The sequence below is a fragment of the Drosophila simulans genome, chromosome 2R, assembly GCF_016746395.2.
Source record: "Drosophila simulans strain w501 chromosome 2R, Prin_Dsim_3.1, whole genome shotgun sequence".
In the NCBI taxonomy this organism is placed as follows: Eukaryota; Metazoa; Arthropoda; class Insecta; order Diptera; family Drosophilidae; genus Drosophila; species Drosophila simulans.
Window position 1 is genome coordinate 9,030,895 of NC_052521.2, and position 18,870 is coordinate 9,049,764.

An 18,870-nucleotide genomic window follows, 5' to 3' on the forward strand; every position below is an offset into this window, starting at 1 on the left:
CGACGGTCACCCAGCGCGCACATGCCCGCCTCGCATTACGCTGACCCTTGCACATCGCTTTCGCTAAAGCGAAATGCGTTACTGGGCTGGCTCAGCGTCGCCGATGTTATTGTTGGTCCATCCGGTCTTGGATGGCATTTCGGCGGGTCGTCGCACCCCTCTGACTTGCTCGTGTTAACTCCTCCTTGTCTTAAGATGAAGTCGTCCCCGGATTCAATGGTCTTAGATGGTTGTTGACGTTTGGCTTTCAGACGGTAGATAAGAAAGATGATGACCAGGGTTATTGAGGCTGTGGAGGAGACAGAGCAAAAGATCCAGGTGTTGCCTGATGGCAGTCGGGATTGGAGGTGGTTGATGTGCTGCAGATTTTTAACGCTCATTCCGTGAATTGATGACAGACTAAGGCGCTCTAGATGCCTCAGAACGTTTACTTGGGCCATGGCTGAAACTGCGGCTTTCTTCTTTGATGTTCCGATATTGTTGACGTAAAGGGTGCCGTTTATTTTAATTTTTTCGGTATATGATACCAGGTAAGTTCCTGATATCATCCGGCTTATTCCCTTTTCGTCGGTGATATTTATCGTTACATCGTTGGTGATGAGCATTCCCTCGTCGATCATGGTGACTGGGTCCAAGTGTCCAGGCTGGGTGTTGCAATGGGCGACCATGCCAGAGATGAGTTGTTGTGCGCAAGTTGGCGCTTTCGATCTCCTGCAGAAGGTGGTGCCCGCTGATACATTGCAGTCCTTGACCGCGAAGGTTTCCGTACCGCAATCCGCGACCGTGCTACCGTCCTCGAAATCTAAGATTCTATTTTCATGCTGTACTGGGAATATTCTTATTTTTCTACAAGTTAACAAAGGCTTCGGAAATTTTATTAAAAAGTACAATAGGTCTCGATTTTGAAAAGTTTTTATGCTAGCTACCTCTAAAATATCTGACACGCTAACGTTTGTGGGATGTTTACTTTCAATCTCCTTTACGTCAACGTCATTCAGGATTATTGGACTTATTACGTTTAATTTGGAAAGGGTGATTGCAAGTATTAAATTTTCAAGCTCTTGAATTACAACACGGTTTTTTGCCAAAATTGTCTCGTACAAATGTTCTGTGTCTAAGTTGTCCGATTTTAAAATAGAATTCATGGATGAGGTCAGTGTGTTTAATTGCAATTGTATTTTGTCGTTTATTTCTATCTGTCCATTTACCGAGTCCGTTAGCTGTCCCTGTCTAAGCCTCACCTGGTCCCAGTCGTCAGAGTCAGGTGTCCCCGCTATTGCTTTTAAAGCAGTCCCTATGAAATTAAGACTACGGGCATGTCGGTGACGTACCTTTAGTGTGTCCAGAAGAGTCTCTATTCGTTCCAAGTCCGTTTCAAGTACCCGTCTCATGTGCTCCTTCACGAAGAAGTCCATTGCGTGTTTCGTCTCGTCTGCGTAAGTCTCGTACGATGTAACGTTCGTTGTATGTCCCATGTAACCGTACTCGTCCCATAAAGTAATATCTCCGTCCATTATTGGTATGTGGTTAGCGTGTGAGTATTCGTTTAGTTTTATGGTCCAAGAGGGAGTTGTCAGTAGGACTAACGGGAGTAGCAAGTTTCCTAACCTAAGTGCGAAAAATATAAAATATAGAGAGTAACAAACGCCACTAAAGTATAAAAAAGTGATAATATAAAAAAATGTAAAAAAATTTTAAATTAAATTGGGCACCCTCTTAACGAAGGTTGTCCTTATGGACCACCCTCCCTTTAATAAGCACTGTCGTGCCCAGATCAGCCTCAATGACCTCTTCTGAGCAGAGTGGCGTTAATTTGGTACCCAGGCGTCTGTTGGTTTTTAACCAGACTTTTTCGCCTACTTGGTACTGCTTATTGTCTTTGTGTTCATTTGAGTACCTAAGTGTTTTCTCTTGAGCCTCTTTTATCTTGTCTCTTATTGTGCCCGCAAAATCTGGTGGAATAGCGTGAACTATTTCATGAGGCTTTTTATTTGTAACCGAGTGGACAGTTCTGTTATATTCTATTGTTGCAAATAGAATGAGGTCGGTCGTCTCGGTTATGTTTTGATCTATCTTGATGCACCGTGCGATTTCTGCTAGGGTGCTATGAAATCTCTCAACTTGGCCATTAGACGTGCTGTGCAAGGGGGGCGCATTTGAGACCTGTATACCATACCTATTTTCTAGGATGGTTCGTATGGTTTGTGAGTTGATAGACCTTTCATTGTCGCAATAAACTGTTTTTATTTTAGGGAACAGATTTATTAGTTGTAGTATCGGAGTTTTGATATCTACGATTGCTCTTGAATCGATTGGTTGGACTATAGCGAATTTTGAAAATTTGTCGATACAAGTTAGAAAATGCTTTTGATCAGTTGAAAATATATCTATGTGGATAATTTCCCCAGTATAACCGGGAATTGGTGTTTCCGCTATGGTTTGTTGCACTGGGTGACGATTGTATTTTGCTTTGGAACATGTTCTGCAATTTGCGGTGATTTCTGCCGCTAGCTGGCCCATTTTGGGAAAAAAGTAGTCACGAAGGACCTGTTTTACGTTTTCCTGTCCTGCTCTATGGGCCCTATTGTGTTCCGTGGTCATAATTTCCCTTTGCTCGGTACTGTTTGTTATATCGGTGACCAAGCTTTTACAATGTCTAAATGTCGTCGAGGGAAAAGCGACGATTAAATCGTGCTGAATGAAGGCGAGTATAGGTAGCTCGCAGTGGATTGCATTGACGACATCTATTTTTACTAAATCTTCTAGTGAGCGAAGCAGTGTTGTGCGGTCTGTAAATCGCACAATGTGACGCGTTTTTGATTTAAAAAGGATGATCGACTTTATAGACGGGAAATCTGCCTGTTCGATCACTATTTGGTTCCTGAAACAGTTTACAGGTTTTTCCGTTGACTCTATAGTGTAGGTCAACGACTCCTCGCTGTGGATAGTAACGATGTCGGAGTGTGTATCGTTATCTAAAGCATTTACGTTTTGCCGCGACAAGGCGTCGGCTACGTGGTTTTCTTTACCCGGCTTGTAGAACACTTGTGCGTTATGTTCATCAACAAACGCTTTCCACCTTTTGAGCCTGGGATTCGGATTTTTATCCGACATTGAACCGGTCAGTGGTTGATGGTCGGTGAAGATGTTTAACTTCTTTACGCCATATAAATAGCTTCTGAGATTTTGGAGTGCCCATACTATTGCTAGTAGTTCTCGTTCATTTGTTGCCATTGAAATCTCTGTTCCGCGTAACGTACGAGAGATCATGGTGATTGGACGACCTTTCTGTGAAAGAACAGCCCCTAGGCCGCTTCCAGAGGCGTCAGTGGTCAAGTCAAATGGCTGAGTGAAATCTGGGTATGCCAACATGACATCCTCAGACTCCAGGATGTTTCTAAGTTTTTCAAATGATTTTCGCTGCTCGTTGGTCAGCTCTAGTTTGACTTTCTTTGAGTGGTTTGCACCAATTTTTCCATTGTCACCTTTTAGAATATTCGTCAGAGGTCTTGCGATGCTAGCAAACCCCTTTATGAAACATCTATAATAACTGGCCAGTCCCAGAAATGACCTGAGACTGAACAGTGTTGATGGAGGTTGAAATTCTTTTATAGCCTTAACCTTTTCAGGCGAAGTTTTAATTCCCCCTCGGGACACTATGAATCCCAAATATTCTACGTTCTCCTTAAAGAACATAGATTTTTCTACAGACACTCTCATGCCTGCATCGCACAAAGTTTTTAGGACCGTGTTTATATCGTTGACATGACTCTCCATTGTTTGGGAGAAAATGATTACGTCATCGACGTAGACATAGCAAGTTTTACCGATGTGATCTCTCAGAACATCATCTATGGCCCGTTGGAAAATACTAGGGGCATTTTTTAAACCAAAGGGAAGTCTGCAGAATTCATACTTCCCATTGTTGACCGAAAAAGCTGTCTTTTCTCGATCGCGCTCCGCGAGCTCAATTTGATGGAAGCCCGACTTCAGATCAAGAGTCGTGAAGTACTGGGCTTTTCCAATGTTCGACAGTATGGTCGATATGGATGGTATAGGATACTTGTCATCAATTGTTTTCTGATTCAGTTTTCTGAAGTCAATAACGAGACGTTTCTTCCTATGACCTTCTTCGTCAAAACCCTTCTTATCAACAACCCAAATTGGGTTATTGTAAGGCGACCGGGATGGTCTTATTATTCCGTCTGCTAGAAGTTGTTTAACTTCTGAATTGACGAAATCGGCTACACCCATCGGATATGGGTAAAGTTTTGAATATACAGGTTCCCCGTCAGTGCGGATCGTGGCGACCGTATTTATATTAAAGGGGAGGGACTCGTTTGGGTCCGCAAAGGCTTTTGATCTGTTTTTGATCATCTTTTTAAAATCTTCGTTGACGGCGTTTGGCACGTCCACGTCATTGATGTTAATAAAGTTTACATTTCTGCATTTTGAGTAAAAAATCTGCTCTGTACCATGATCATGCTCAATGATGTTTTTTGTTAGATCAATTTTTGCATTGACCCTTTTTAGTACATCTAGTCCAACAATTCCGTCATATCCGTTCAGGTTGTTTAACAAGAAAAAGTATGACTTAACATTGAATAGATGGATCAGACACTTTTGTTTTATTTTTGTGTGCCCATGGATTGATGTAACTTCAAATGGTGTTTCCACCGGTTTGAAGTGTTTTAGTTCAGATAAAGGTTTTATGTAATTTTTGGAGGCTCCTGTATCTAACAGTAACCTGATTTCCCGCCCCGCTATCGTACGAATTATGTACGGGAGCAGGGACGTTCCCCTAAAAAATTACATGATTCCGAATCGGACGTGTTATCTGCCTCGATTTCCGCTGCTTCGTAGGATGACTTTACCCTATACTCCTGGTCATGTGACTGCTCTTGGGTCGTATGGTTCAACCATTGACGACTGCGAGCTGTCTGCTCGCCCCTAAATTTAGAACGTGATGTGGGATCAACGTCCATTGGTTCAGGACCTAGATTTTGAGAATAGCTTTTACGAGGATTATTTGATTCACTGTTCTGTTGCGTTTGGCCTTTATGTCCTTGGTTTTTAGAAAATTGAGAGCCTCTAGTTTGGTTACTAGTGCCCGGTGCATTATTGTTTTGATTTCTCTGGAAAACACCCTGGGAGTTGTTGTGGTTATTACCTTGTGGGGTGTTATGAAAACGGTTACCCTGGCGACGGTTTTCTGAATTGTAGGATTTGTCCTCTAAATTTTTATTAAAGTTTGCAACGAACCAGGCTCGCTCATTGCAAGACTCTGCCCGTTGAGCCACAGCCAATGCTGATGGCAAATCTTTGGGCGCAGCTGAGAGAACTACATGTCGGACTGATTTTTTTAACCCGGTCACAAAAGCGGTCAAAGCGTCCTGCCGTGACCTATTATTTAAGATAGCGGCAGTATTTGTGTCATAAGACAACAAAGTCTTACTAATAATAAGAGTTAGCTTTCTCTCAATCTCATTATAAAAAGTCATTAGGGGAAGTTCTCCCTGACGCATAGTAAGCATTTGTTGTTGCGTTACCTCGATTGGAGTTTGTTCTGCATAAGCGCAGTCCATTCTAGCTATTATAGCATCAAAATTTAGTACTGTATTATGTGACGTAAGCATTACTCCCGCGGGGCCTATTACCTTGTTACGTATGATTCCTACGGCCTGGTAGGTTCTAGAGCTACCCAAATATGGTTTGTAGATTTCGTAGGCGTTAACTGCTGCGGTTCGCCATGCCACATACTCATCTTGTTTTCCGTCAAAACTTGGTATGGACTTTACTAAGTCTAGTGGTTCATTACAAGAGATAGCTGAGTTATGTGGTATTTGCTCGTATACCACTAGGGGTCCACCCTCATTTACTCTCTGCCTATTCTCAACCTCTTTAAGCTTTTCTGAAAATATTTTTTGTTGATGCTCTAGTGCGCCATTTACGGCCGCTTCCATGAGTCTAATTACATCTTTATTACTAATGGTACCTGAGGTTTTCGCCTGTTCTTGTGTTGCTGTTGTCTCTTGTTGAAGGTCCTGATGTTGATTTTGAAATTCCTGGTCGTTAACCATTTTTACTTTGTCTGTAAAGCCGTCAATTAAGTTACTTAATTCTATATCTTCGTCGGTCTCAGTACCGTCAATGTAACCCCCTTGATGGCTATTATTTCTTATGTCTTTATAGCTCTGTATTAAGTCTTCGTCACTGTCGTTGTTTTCGTTACTGTTTCTATACATCGGACAATGATACTTTTTAAAAATTTTTTTATAATTTGTATGAGAAAGAGCTTAATTTTCCTTCTTCGTCATTTGTTTTTTTTTTTTTTTTTAAATTTGTAAATGAAAATCGCTATACCTGAACTTTTAATTGCAATCACTTTTTTTTTATTTCGTTACTTATTATGTGTATTTTTTTTCAAAAATTGGCACACATGTCTGGTTGACGTTAAAAGAGGTAAATTGAAAATAAAGATCTCACTTACATGTTATATTGGTATACTGGTATAATAAAAATGCATCGAAGACGGTAGCTGGTTGATCCGTTTATCCTCTGGCTGTCGTTGATTTAGCTGATTACTGTTGATATGCAGCGGTTTTCACTGTTGCTTGTGCAGCGTTGTTTTGCTTTTGTATTAGATAATTTTGTTTGTTTGTTGCTGTTCACTATTATTGTGCAGCGCGCGAGTCCGAAGTGTCAAAGAAAACCCGATTACGAGACCTTGATTTCTAGATCTTTTTACTACGGATTTTAAGGTTTTACGACACTTAAGCGCGTTGGGCGTCAATTAAACCAAATACGTTTGTATTGAATGGTTCTTTTTATTAGAGCCAACTGCTCTGAATTCTGGTATCTTACGAACTAAATGCAAATCAAATTTATTCAGGCCGCCAAGTCTTCGGTTGGAGGCAGCGGTCCCAGCAGAGCGCTTAGTCAGCGCCTCGTGCCGTCTGGAGTTCCGTGCCTTCGACGGTCACCCAGCGCGCACATGCCCGCCTCGCATTACGCTGACCCTTGCACATCGCTTTCGCTAAAGCGAAATGCGTTACTGGGCTGGCTCAGCGTCGCCGATGTTATTGTTGGTCCATCCGGTCTTGGATGGCATTTCGGCGGGTCGTCGCACCCCTCTGACTTGCTCGTGTTAACTTGTACAAAAATGTTGTTGGGGTATTTTCGGCTAGGCGCCCTCGAAATTTCATTCGAATTTTGTGGTTACATTTTTTATTCTCAGCCAAGCTTTTTGTTGTCGAATGTTTATTGGCCAAATTAGCGTGTCAGGTGAAATTTAAGCAGATTTTAGTTGAGCATCGCCGGCTGTTTATGGGAAAATGATTAGATCCGCTTACGGCCAGCTATCGGTGAGATGTTTTTATGCGTTTATTTTTATGACACTTATTCTAATGAAGAAACATTTTAAGCCATGGCTTAAGTGACGGAAATGCCGGCGCATCTGGCCAACTCCGTACCCTTCACCACTTTCAGAGACATTCATATTCATGTTGATTTTTTAACCATTTTTCAAGTGCAGCTTACGCGGGGATTAAGCCAACTTTGACGACGGGCGGCAATTACGTGGGATTAGTTTGCATCTTAATTTAATTGTTGCAAATTAAATGCATATGAATAAAGAAAAAGTTGCATCTGATGCAGCTCATTGATATTAGAGAAAATGATTTGCTAAAACTTGATGACCTACAAGATTATGAAATTAATGTAAAGGTAGATATGGTTGATGCCTATAATAAATATCTTGAAAATGATTGTCTAAACCTTTATACAGAAATCTTTGTTTAAGCTAAGAGACCATCGACCAAAGCAGATTTTTTGCCAAAAAACTTAAACACTTCGTATCGTAAAATCCGTTTCGATTTATAGCTATTATGATGATATTTATAGCAAGCCACTAAAGTCACAAATGCTTCGTTAATGATGACCAAAAATATATGCGACGCGCTTATTAACAATTTGGCGCCATTTAAATCTTAACACGATTTTTTATAATGCAATAACTAAATTCGAAAAAACGAATCTGTCTTCTATATAGCGACAACAATGTCGGCGATTTTAATGGCATCGTTAAAGCGAATATCGAAAGGGAACCATGACGGCATCAAAAAACGTTTTACGACTTCGCGCCTTAGAACCAGCTCGTTCTTTTGCCTTTATTCGAGAAACAGTTGTGGACATTTTTTGTGCATTCTATATACGATCCGATACGATACGATTGGATCCGTTCGGATGGGTGGGAATTCCGATAATTGCGAGAGTGGGAAGAGCAACCGGTTTCGGTTCGGGGGTACGGGTTAAAATTAAAATCTGACGCGCACTCAATTAAGTTTATTGCATTGCAAATCATGTCCGTAACCCATTTTTATTACGCTCTGAAGGTGTCAAGATGATTTGTCAATGTTTGGCCACGCCCTCCCACATTTACGCCTCCCTCCCCTCAACCAACCAAACTCCCCCTCACCATCAGTACTTGACCATCGTAAAAACGCCGGTAAACAGTTAGCCCAGACACTTGGCCATCTGTTGCTGTGCCACTTGCACTGACGGAATGCTAACTGTTGCTCCCACCTCGACATTAACTTTAACTTCGACGTTGCCTTCAACTTCGACTTGGATGTAGAATCTGTAGATGCACTGAAAGAGATTTTATTTGCGGGAGAAACGATTTAAAAAAGGGTAGTTCTTTGTTTCATTATACGAATTTAAAGGAAGTTTTATTTAAGTATTATATGTATGTATGATTTGGTATTATCCTCGATTACCAGAAGTCAATATGTGACATGTGATATGATTTTAAGAGTATTTATAAATCAAGCTAATCTTCTGATAATAATTGTCATTTTGAATACTATTTTAGTTCCTTTACTATTCCTAAGAATATTTGATGACAGATCGCGGGCGTTTCAAAATATGCCATTCGCCTAAATGTAAGTCCAACAGTTTGGTTCGGTAATTAACCGCACACTGACCTTCCCCATTGCAATTGGTAGTTGGTAGTTGGCAGTTGGCAGAACTTGGCTTTTGGCACCTTTTGCGAAGCCAGTTTTTGCCGGCAGTCCACTTAGTATGTGCCTTGTGCACACAATCATTGGTGTTTGGCTCGTCAGTAGCTCATTGTGTTCTAAGATAAGTTTTCAGTTTTTTCACATTCTATTTCTATTTTCTATTACTTTTCTTTTTGTTCTTCTCGTTCAGGTATTTAACGCCCCGTTAAAAGTAGGTTAAAGTCTTTAAATATTTTAATGGCACAGTTTTTCTCAATTTTAAATGGGTTCTAGTTGAACAGATCAAGTTAAGTGGGACTTATGTAAATGGAAATTTCACACTGTTCCAAAGGCAAGTTATTTCAGGAAGCAACTTTGATATTTAAAAAATAAATTAATCTAACAATTAGAATTTGTCCATTAGCTTGCTTTTAGCTTTACTTATATACTTGCCATACATCATATTTTATTAAACCCCATGCCTATCATATTTTATGTCGTTGCTTGCAAAAAATTGACTCCTTGGCTTGGCAATTTGCCTGTACTTAGCCAAAATATTTCAAATATTTGCCAGCACCTGGAAAAAGTGTCTGCAGTTGCTGAAACTGCAAAACTAAGCGGCATGTTTACGTGGCAGCCACGTCACAGACATAAAATATTCATACAATTTCATGCAGTCTCTGGCTTATGAGTGCGGCTTTTGCAGCCAAGGCAAGGTGGAAGCCAAATTGAAACGGAGGCTAGCCAGCTAGATAGTTAGCCCGCCTGTCAATCCCTCGTGGACTAAAGACTTAACTAGTTGACAAATAGCCCAGGTGGCAGCGAAAAAATCTACATAAATTCTCACCTCTGGCGGCAAACCCAAATCGAAGGCGATGGGAATAGCCTGGGCACAGAAATTTGTATTTGATTTTATTTTTAATTTTTTGAAAGTGCCAACTACTTGACATTTGCTTTCCAACTCCCAGACTTTCAAATGTCCGAAATTCCCAACTCTACCGTTTGTGTTTGTGGCATCTTTTGTTGGCCGAAAAGCTTGGGCTTTTAATGATTCTTCGCGGGGCCTCTTTCTTTTGTCGAACAGCACCTTTTTGTGTCCAACTTTTCATTTTCAATCAGGCCTGTCAAATTTGTCAAGCTCGACGAGTTTTCAAGTGGTAGGAAATGAGCGGGGAAAAGCCGCGGAGAAAAATTACAAAAATGCATTCGAAGATGCGCGCACTCCCTTCGCTCTCCTAATCAATGGCATCTAATTAAATGGCGTTGATTGTTGTTGCCACTTTGACAAATTGTTGTTGTTTATTTGTCGGCCTTTTGGTTTTAATGTGTTTTTGATTGGGTCGAGTCGGCTTAGAGGTTTCGGCCACAGCGCCCAGCTCTTTCCTCAGGTGTGAGGCATTTTGATTTATTCGCCCCCTAATCAGATAAAGTAAAAAGCTTTCAGTTTGAGTTATATGCTGCCTGGTTAACCGTTACCGAATGTTGGTACCCATTATGTTTGGTAAGAGGGTTACGAACCATATTTTGTTTGGTTTGCCAAAAAGGAAATCCAGTTTAATCTCTGCGAAGGCTTTAAAAACAATGAGGCCCACAATATTGTTGAGTAAGTCAGATTATCTTGGATTGATTGTGGAAAATATAGAGTAGAAAGCGCTGGAAAAAGTGTGGATTATGCGTGATGTATGTTAGATTTTTCGAATTTTTGCTTAAAGATTAATGTTTTTAATATGCAATTTTATGTTAATGCGAAAGCTACACTCGATATAAGTATATTTCTATTAAAAAGAGAGTTCGGGCTCTCCATTCATCAACATCGGCGAACTACTTATAAAATGACAGCTCTTTAGAAGAATGTGCCCACTTAAACATACTTGTTTAACCGAACTGAGCCATTTTTAATAAGTGGTAAAATAATTTGTAGTATAATTGAGCCGTTTTGAATATGAATTGGTAATTACGTCAGCAAATATACAATTAAACCTCGTCTTTCCCTGATCAACCAGTGAACTGAAGGCATCTCGAATGTGATATTCTCAGACCCCTACCATTTCCCTCTCCCCCCCCCAAAAAAAAGACTGAGGTGTCAATATTCCGTTCTATTGACGCCCTCGAACAATAACCCGAAACAAACTTCAAAAACTTGTCCCCGGCACTCGACTGAGTGTCACAGAGGTTTCAGATCCAATCGATCGAGGTTTTGTTGTTCGCCGCCCCGCCTGAGAACTTGATTGGGCCGATCAATTTGATGATCGTGATCATGATGCCGATGCCGATGTGGATGCTGATGACTTCATGGCAGTCAATCAGAGGGACCGGCGCATTTGAATAAGCAAAGAATATTTTTAAATAATTTCTCGCGCCAATATTATTAAAAATTTTACGACTTTTCCAATAAAAATAAGCGCATGTGACTCAACGGGACAGGGATTTTTTGTTTTTAGGGAGGAGCCGATGTGGGAAAGTGTCAAAATGTTTTGTCGCCTCCTGTCAGCCTGTCGACCAGTTGACCAGCCCTCTCGGAATTCGCCGACTGTTTTCCCCCCACATAAAGTATCTAAATTATGTAGCCGTAAATTATGGTTGGGAAATGCACGAAATTAGCATAAACCTTGACTCACCCACGACCAACTGCTGAGCGGACTTTGTTTTCCCGCGATCCAGTTAGAAAGTAGTAAAAGTTCGTTAGCCAGAACTCTTGTCAGCCGCTACAAAGTTGAAAATGTTAATTTTCCAAATGCATTTCTGTTGTTGTCATGGGCATTACATGTATGACATGATTTTGATGATTTGTAAGCTGTGATTCAGTGATCAGCGATCTAATGAGACCTAATGGGGCATTCTGGAAGGAAAGGCGGATACTGATGAGGTATTTCGAATGTTAAGCTTAAGTTAAGTATTGTATTAGTTAAGTTAAGTATTGTTAAGCTTTGTTATTATAGAGTTGCGCTTATATCATGGAAAGAATCCAATCAACGAACAAAGTTTTAGCACAGCCATTTCGATCGTTTGATAATCGATTGCTCTAACTTTTGGACAAGGATTCTTTCAATATTTTTAGCATATACATAGAATGCCAAAAGGTTTGAAATGCAACGCTTTGGTCACATGCCACCCAAGATTTAACCGATCCCAATCCCTTATCAGCGTGGCTAATTACAAGTAAAAAAGTAAAGTGCCAGATAAAACACTTCTGCCCTCAGATAGCACACACCTATTTGTGCTCAGTAGTTAGTCCAGGGAACTGTTGCAAAAAAACTGGACAAAGGGAGCGACAGGGGACGACGTGGGCTGAGGCGATAAGAGGAACCAGCCAGGTAGAGTCCGGATTCCAGCCTGGCCCAAATGTCCAACGAATTGACAATTTATGTGACAGGCCGTACATAATTGAGGCCTTTGGCAATTGGCAACTGCCGGTTGTTGGCCAGGTAAACCTCGCCGGGTAATAGGTATGTAATTTTTCTTGGTAAAACTTAATTTCATTGATGTCCTTGCACAGGATCGTCGTGTGCCTTCGGCCGATGCGTCGTCGGTCGAATATCAAAGAATCGAATCCCATACAATTGGAGTGATTTATATGGTCATTGATAGACTGATTTTTATAGACTACAGCCAATTAACAGCTGCCTTCGACTTCCGTTTTTGGTTGACGGACTCAATCTATTCTAGACTCTAATTGTGGATAATTGCGGCTAGCGCCAAGGTCGAATGATTGATTTGTCCGGGCCGTAAACTTCTTGAAAGAGGGATGTGCCAGCAATAAGACATAGTCCCCGGAAAACGGAACAGACCTCTCTACGTGAACCCATCTCGAGTGTTATTGCCTCCGGCCACTAAACCGACTTACTGGGCAATTCTCTATTGTTAAGCTCTTAGTTCAGCGATAAGACATAATTTAGCCAAAGCTACCAGTTCTAACCGGTTATCCACTTATCTACAAAGTATACTTCGCGTTTCAGTTACACCCACTGTCATATAAACTTTAGTATATATAGTAATTTAAACGGACGCACCTCTGATCTACACCGTGCTTCCTGACTCACCTCAAGTGATAACTCTAATTTCTGTGTGCGAATTCTTGGAAATAAATTGCTGTGGTCATGGCTAAATGGAATTCGTGATTAGAAACCAATTTAGCACGGAATTGCGGAAGCCCTCCAATGGAACTTGCACCTATTCTAGTGCATATAAATAGGACTGTGTGAAGGAATCCCCCGCCTTATGGGTAAATATTTCAACTACGTAGATAGTTCTATGATTTTCGCACTTAAAGTTGCTTTCGTTACATTTGTTTTATTTATAAAACTCAAACGGCTTGCCGCCTGCGAAAGGGGAAATCGTTTTCTGAAACAATTGATGTAATAAAAGTACCATAATTTATATTTGTCGCATATTTTTGGCACCTGACTCAAGAATTGGCTATTCAAAGTGCCGAGTCAGGTTGACAAACGCATTGGCACATATCTGGATATGCGATAACTTGACCTTGACCTATCACCACAAATTCGAATCTAGAGTCTAGGGTGTTGACCACGGCAACAGGGGTGCCTTTTGATACGATAGGTCTGCTCCATAAACAAAAAACAGCTAATGGCAAAAGTATTTTTACCATTACCAATCAACGACGATAAACCACAATAAAAAAGAAAAGCAGAAAAGCTGGCCAAGTGGAGGCCTGTGGGCCAATAAACTGAGCAAGTGCCGTTTGCGTAACGGGCCCCCCTTAATGTTAATAAAGTCGCATTTCCAATCGATAAGTGATAGTCAGACGAAGGTATTTATTTTGGCCAAATTGCGACTTAATGACCGCCCAAGAGGTTGTAGAAAGTGATGTCATCGAAGGCCACTGATAGCACCAATTAGCCACTTTAATTTCAGCTGGCGCCCCATTATGGAAAAATTACCAAATCCTTATACAAATCTTGTTGCCAATGGGTTTATGGAACTCAAAGTGGAAAAATTACCACTTTCCTCTTGAACAAATCGATTGCACAAGCTTTTTTCTTTATGCTGACGGAATCGAGACCAATTTGGTCTTGACCACCTAGACCTGGGCATAAAGAAAGTACATGACGCCATTCAGAGATTAACTTTGAGAGATCCATAAACTACGGGATTTTCGATTTTCGACTGCGAATATATGATATGCCAAAAATGTCGCGTGACTTGCTCCAGTATCATTCAATCGAAACGTGACGACTGCCCAGCACAACAATAAACTCAATTAGTGAAATAAAGAGTGCAATAAAATCAGACGAAGACACCTATAAAATGCCTTTGGTAAAATGGTAAAAAAAAAACAAAGTATTGGTGAGTACTTCTTGGGAGGCCATATAAAAACAAAGCTACGAAAATCGTATTTATATTGTTTCCAATAATTTTCCATACAGACAATATATTTTTTTTTGTTGCACAACTACAATTTCGACTCGCGTCATATACATATGTATTATATACTTTTTTGGAATCGCCCGGGAAACAAAACGAGCCGAACTTTTATCTTAGGGTTTATTTTGTTTTGGAGAACTCCTAAGACCCGGCTGTAATACCCACTTGACAACCTCGAGTCCGCCGGCATGCCTTGAGATCGTGCTGGCTTTTCCTCTCTTAGTCGATATATATATATATATGTATGGATATATATACATATAGAAAGAAAGGTATAGTATATCTGGTGTGCACTTCGATATGTAAACCGAGGTTTACAGGTTGTTTGCGCGACGCAAAATATGGGCTTAAATGGGACCTCCAGCGATTGTTGGCCTTTAATGCGCCTGGTAAATGCCACAAACGGACCGCTTCTGACCAATTGCACCATACCATATGGGTCTGATTGCCGGGGCTTTGTAGTAGGTCACGGTTCTCTAGTGGCTCCCAACTTCTGGTTATCGCCGCCGATAATTGGTTGTGCCAAGTGCGAAATATGAAATATCGGAGCGGTGCGGGGGCGTTAGTTCTTCTCGCGGCGATAACCGCGAATCAAAGTGTAAACATCCGCACTCGACGCGTGATCAGTGATCACAGATCATTCGTACTGGCTAATGGGTAATTTCCTTCCAACATTCCACGTAATCTTACCCAATACAATGCGAAATACCATCTCCGATAAGCTGCGGCCCAAAAATAAGTCACAAAGTGGTCAAATATGTTGCCTGCCGTTGAAAGGAAATTCCAAAAGGGTTGCAAGTCTTTTGACTGATTAGCTGTTGGCTTTGGAAATTCTCCCGCATATTTGTAATATGATTTCATTTCATTTCGCGACTTTCCTTTTCTGAGAATGTCCTTATCAGATGATTCTAATCGAGGAATGCTTGATATCACGAGGAAATAAATTCGATTTATTGGGAATGCTAGATGCGTAAGAACGGATGACACTAGACATTGATTGAAGTGTGAAGTCCATATAACAATCGCTTTCAGGGCAGTTAAATATATTTAAAAAAAATAGGTATCATTCATAATACCACCAATTTAAAATATAACTTTAATTAGAGTGATTCCCTATTTCTTTTATTTAGATGAACTATATTAGCCAACTTCTGTTAACTCTATATTTAAGGTTATAATAATAGAATATCTGTCATCAGTTTATGGCCTATAAAAAAAGTATTTCTTTTTAATTTTTTGCAAATTGTTCGGATTTTTTTCGTAGCGTCCCCAATCTTTATGACATTTCCTTTTCCGATTTCATTGTAGAAAGGAAGTAACTAATTGCCAAGGCCTTTTTTAAAGTGTGATTCAAGCTTAATCGCTTCTTAAATTGCCAATTTCCTTCCGCTTCTCATGTAGAAAATATTGTTGGCATGTACGCATTTTCCTTCCGCTCCACTTCCTTTGATTTTCAGGGAACGTCAAGCCCCTAATGAGGCAGAAATCTTCAGCAAAATGTCACAAAGGGGAAGAAAGCGAAAAACGCCTAGTCATGGGCCGAATGTTGTCCCAGAATTTCGCCGGCGGCCAAAAAAAAAGGTGAAAGGTGATGGAGGGGTGACTCGGTGGCAGACGTCGACAGGACATTTGTGGCCTTTCTCTCGACCATTCTGTTGCGTCATGTTAAATAAAAGCCCGCCGACGGAGAACAGGACATTGGACATGGACTTGGCTTCCGGTTGACGGCAACAAAGGATCGCCCTGCAGCAGTTGCGGTTTTTCAATTGAAATCAGCCAGGACGAGGCTCAGCTCAGCACAGCTCAGGACAGGACAGGAACTCAACCCTGACCGCAACGTGCTTGGAAATGAATACACGGCCAAAGAAAATAAAACCAAATGCGGGGAGTTGCCCCGAGGCCAGTTGCAATCCTCAAAATGCGGCTATGTGGCTGTACATCCGACAATCCGGCTGGGAGGAAGTATCGCGGCCTTCCTGTCCGTCCACCCGAGTGACACCAATATTTAGAAGAAGTCAACGACTAACTGGCCTCTGAGCTTGTGACAGTGAGACCTTTAAATAAGGGAAATGTATTTGCCATAATAATCATTATTATATTAATTTCTTTGTGAAAGAAGCCAGGGTTTTAATATATATTTAATTTTAATCTTATTCCTAAGACTAAGGACCATAGCATGCATTGTAATATTTTTAGAATATATTTTAACTTAATTTCCAGTTCTTGTTTACATATGCACTTCTAAATTCCTTTTATTATTTTTTGGTATAGAAATTATTGGATCATTTGTTAATGGTTGGAGTGATAGTATGTGGCAGCTGGTCAGTCGGTTTATGGAAGTGGCCCTGTATTTATCACGATCGGTGTTCGCATTCCATTCCGAGCGAGGAACGCACACCCAAGAGGGGCCAAAGTTTGGACTGTCCTAAATTAACATCTGTGTGCTAATTGACTGCTCAAATAGTTGGCTCAATTCATTAGCCCTGGGCTCTGGGTACACGACTTGGGGTTTTGGCCGAGGTAAAGGCGGAGGTAGAGTCGGTTCTGTCAAGGGCTCCCAAATGGCATGGATCTGAGTTTAATTGCCGCACCTGCATCGCGTGTCCATAAACAAAAACAAAAGGCCACAAAAGCAAATAAGTGTCAGGCCCATTGTCAGATGTGTGTCAATGATATATGTCGTGTCCACTCATTTATGGCAAATGGACAGCCTTGAGCACATATATCCTTAAATTCAAATTGCTGCTGATCCAGATATCGCTTGTAGAACATGCCATACATTAAATGCAGAAACGTTCCTGGAATGTTAATATATTTTAAATATTTACAGAATTTAAATCACTATTTATACGATAATGTACTTACAGGGAAAATAATTTTTATTGTTGCTTGTTTTTGAGTATTACAAGCAGTACAAATATTTTTATAGGGAATTTCACAGACTTGTCATTGCAATATCGATAATCAATCCTCACTTAACCTCCAGTCAATGACAATTATCAACCGATTTCAGTGATAGGTCCCATCCTAACCCACCCTGATCCCATGACCCCTTGGCGTCCCCACTCGTTTGCCACTTCCCCACTCCACAACTAATTTGAAACGTTTTAAAAAATCTGCATAAATTAGTTGGGTAAATAATTTTGCAGTTGATGACGCGCCGCAACAATTTGAAATAAATTAAGTTGGGTTCGTGGAGCGGGGTGGCGATCGGGGGGGCTTATAGCCCCAACCAAGTGACGCTAATGGCCACAACAAACAAACCAAACGATGCAACTTGATGGTCGCTGATGATAGTCGTAGTTGCAGGGCCAAACAGCAGCGGCAGCAACAAATTGATCAATTCATAAATAATGAAAACGTTTAGCCAAAGAAAGTGTTGACGTGGGGTGGCGGGGGCCGCTGGGGGGGCTCGGGGGGGCGATGTGTAAGCAGCGACGCGTTCACAACTCCACTAACGTCAATTTTAATCGTCTATGATAGGCAGGCCAAGTGCACTGAAAGAAAAGGCTTACAAGTGCCAGGTGTGCCAAAACAGATTCAGTTAGAAAGTTTGAATAGCTCTAAAAAGATGTTTACAATTTCGTTTTCAGTTTTGAGTTCCCTTAGGTAAATCTATAATGGAATTTATTTTCTCAAGCTTTATGTACTGATTTCTGTCAGTGTACTTAGCGATTGGTTAACTGTTGCGCAGCATATCGCGATCGAGACCCCCCCGATGTAGATCGACACATGAAGTGAAGAGTTTTGCACTTGCGTTGGCGATTGTCACGATCGATGGCGACGCCGTAGACAACGTCCCTGCCGCCAGAAATAAATATTCAAATAAGAAATCAAGTTGCCCCAACCGCTGGCTCCTCAAATACCCAATACCAATAGCCCACAACGTTGGCCACTTGCATCCGCAATCGGTTGCCGTTGCTGCAGCAGTTGTTGCTGCTGTTGCTGTTGCTGTTGCGTCCCTGATGTGGCTGCTGCGACATTGTCGCCGCTGTCAGCGTTTGTCAAATGAATGCACCGCAGAAGCCAATGGACAGCGGCAACATGGGTGGGCACCGCAACTTGGACTTGCACTTGGACTTGGACTGGGACTGGGCCTGGGTCTCTCGGCGTTGACAGTTCCCGTTCCCGTTCCAGTTGCCGATGGCCAGTCCCCTGGCCAACAGACTCCCCCTCTTCGATAACGAAAAAGCGACCGGATAAGGCGTTTTCTGCATTACTTTGTTCATTGGAATTTTTCTGATGCCGATGCGATGCCTCAACGGCGTCGACTGCTGCTGGTAGAAATTAGAAAAACGCCCATGAAATGGAATTCTTTTGCGGGCACACAGCATGTGGCATTTAGCCAGCAGGCCAACTGGCTTCCAATTTTAACATTTTAACCGATTTGGCGCCTAATTTGGTGCAAAATTTGATTTGCGAGGCGGCATCGTTCGGCTTTTTAGAAAGTAATTGTCGCGTGGGTGGTTCTTTCACCACTGCAACC

General features: G+C 41.3%; 2 long non-coding RNA genes across 2 annotated transcripts; both read left to right on the forward strand.

Moving 5' to 3' along the window:
- The first annotated feature begins 7,222 nt into the window (after positions 1 to 7,222).
- On the forward strand, positions 7,223 to 8,178 carry LOC27209198. The gene is made up of 3 exons (XR_001601251.3): positions 7,223 to 7,364; positions 7,425 to 7,725; positions 7,787 to 8,178. It is a non-coding gene; the product is annotated as an uncharacterized LOC27209198 (long non-coding RNA).
- Positions 8,179 to 11,960: 3,782 nt separating this feature from the next.
- On the forward strand, positions 11,961 to 13,103 carry LOC123327094. The gene is made up of 3 exons (XR_006541557.1): positions 11,961 to 12,079; positions 12,144 to 12,445; positions 12,496 to 13,103. It is a non-coding gene; the product is annotated as an uncharacterized LOC123327094 (long non-coding RNA).
- The last annotated feature ends 5,767 nt before the right edge of the window (positions 13,104 to 18,870 follow it).